Below are 2,099 nucleotides of genomic sequence, written 5' to 3'. Positions count from 1 at the left end.
ATATAATAATATAATAATATAATAATATAATAATATAATAATATAATAATAATATCTTTATTGTCATTGCCCCCTCTCAGGGACAACGAAATTACTTGGAGACTAGGGTCCTAGTCCTGGGAGACTAGTCCTGGGAGACTAGGGTTAAAATCAGGACTCAAGACATGAAGCTCACCAGGTAACCTTCGGCTAGTCACCTTGACCTCAATGCCGTTCTGCCCTACCTTTATCCAAGTGAACTTCAGCATTATACAGAAAAGCTTTTGTGGCATTGCCTCACAGCAACTGCTGCTGGCCATTGCAAACACTAGCAAAGTTTTTAATGTGAGCAATTATTATGCCACATGGGGAGTATAGACTAAATTCTGTAACAACTTGCTAATTTTGTATTGGAAATCATGGCATCAAGTCTGCTCTTGAACACAAATGTTCAAAACATAGCACCCAAAATTCTTATGTGGGTAGGATTGTTTTCCTTTGTGGTTACTTTTTTTGAAGCTCTCCTTCGCAAAGATTTTGTAGACAGTAATAACAACAACAAGAAAAAAGGAAAGAATCTTTTTCAAAAAGCTTCTAAATGTTGTTAGCTCTAGTGATTTACTGTACAGTACAACAAAATTAGGAGAATTATATAGTACTAACCCATGCATTTGAGCCACATGCATACACCTCTTGGGTCACCATATTTTGCTAGATACTATGCTGTCATGATTTGGGAGTTTCCCATTGTGAAGACTGGCCCCTTACTTTCCCCTGTATTTATCCACTTTATAGGCTGAGGCTCTGCATATACCTCACATAGGTAAGTGTGCTTAGGATCGCAGCATTAACATTTTCTGCACCCATTGACATATTGGCTTTTTTCTTATCACAATTTAACATTCAATAGCAACTGGGATGTTCTCAGTTGCAGGAAAACTGGGACCAGTGGTAGAATAAGTAAGCTTATGCCACAATAATATGTGTTTAAGTATTGCAGGTGCCACAAGAATCTTACTTTTGCACCAACAGATGGGTCCCTTCCAATTCTACAATTCTATATGATTATCCCTCTGGAAATAATGGTAGCCTAGTCGTCACAAAGAGCAGAAGGATGTCAGGATTGCAAACGATTTAGGGCAGGGACAATGCTTTTGCCCAGTTTAGTAGGTGGGCTTTTGTGGAGTAGTTTTTACTTCATTGGATGCTTCAGTTGGCATTTATACAAGGACAGAGGGATGGGAAATATGTGTGACAAATTTTGAGCAGCACCATCATCTTTAGTCTATATAATACTTTAATCCGATGCTTTTTTTCTGGGGTATGCAGGGGTACGCATACCCCTAAACATTTTGTGAATCTTTGTACTTTTGTCCATTTCCTGTATTTATTTTTCCTAATTTGAACTACAAAATGGTGATTTTCTTGAGTCAAAATGAGAGTACACCTAAACATTTTTTAAGGAACAAAAGCACTGCTTTAATCTCAAGTTTTCCATAATAGGAGCCTTCTTGGGCTGCCCTAAACTGGGAACAAGCCCCATGGAATTGAGCAGGGTTTCCTATTAGGATTGCGCAGCTAGTAATAATCACCTCTCCCTCCTTTCCCCTGTTTGTATTTTTTCTAACACTAATACAAATCTGTTAAACAAGTCGTCCCTGGAGTTGACTTTCTGTTTTTCTGTGGCGGAGGCAGATGGGAGACCGTTTTTAAAACAAAAACAAACAACGACACCGTGAACTTTGTTGCCATCCAGTCAAAATTTTCCTCAGTAAATCATTTAGTGCAACAACTAGCAACCCTAGTATCTTTTATCTGTTTGTTTTTATATTAAAAGCTGGGTACTCGTGGCAGCTTTCCCTCAGGAATTCTCTCGAAGCTTTATTTCCTCCCCAGTTGTTGTTGTTGTTGTTATTGTTGTTGTTTTAAAAAAAGCATCCTCGTGGCAACTTTCCCCTCATAACCTCCCTCAGATCTTCACCCCTCCCTTCAACTCGGTGTATGTGTGTGTGTGTGTGAGAGAGAGGAGAGCCCGCCTATATCTCCTAATTTGATTGGTTGTCTGGCTCAGTCCTGCTGAAGACTGACACAAAACCGTCTTTGCTGGACAGGTGCGCGCG

The sequence above is a fragment of the Podarcis gaigeae genome, assembly GCF_964106915.1.
Source record: "Podarcis gaigeae genome assembly, chromosome: 6".
Taxonomy (NCBI): Eukaryota; Metazoa; Chordata; class Lepidosauria; order Squamata; family Lacertidae; genus Podarcis; species Podarcis gaigeae.
The sequence above is the reverse complement of the archived record's forward strand: the minus strand, read 5'-3'. Positions refer to the sequence as shown.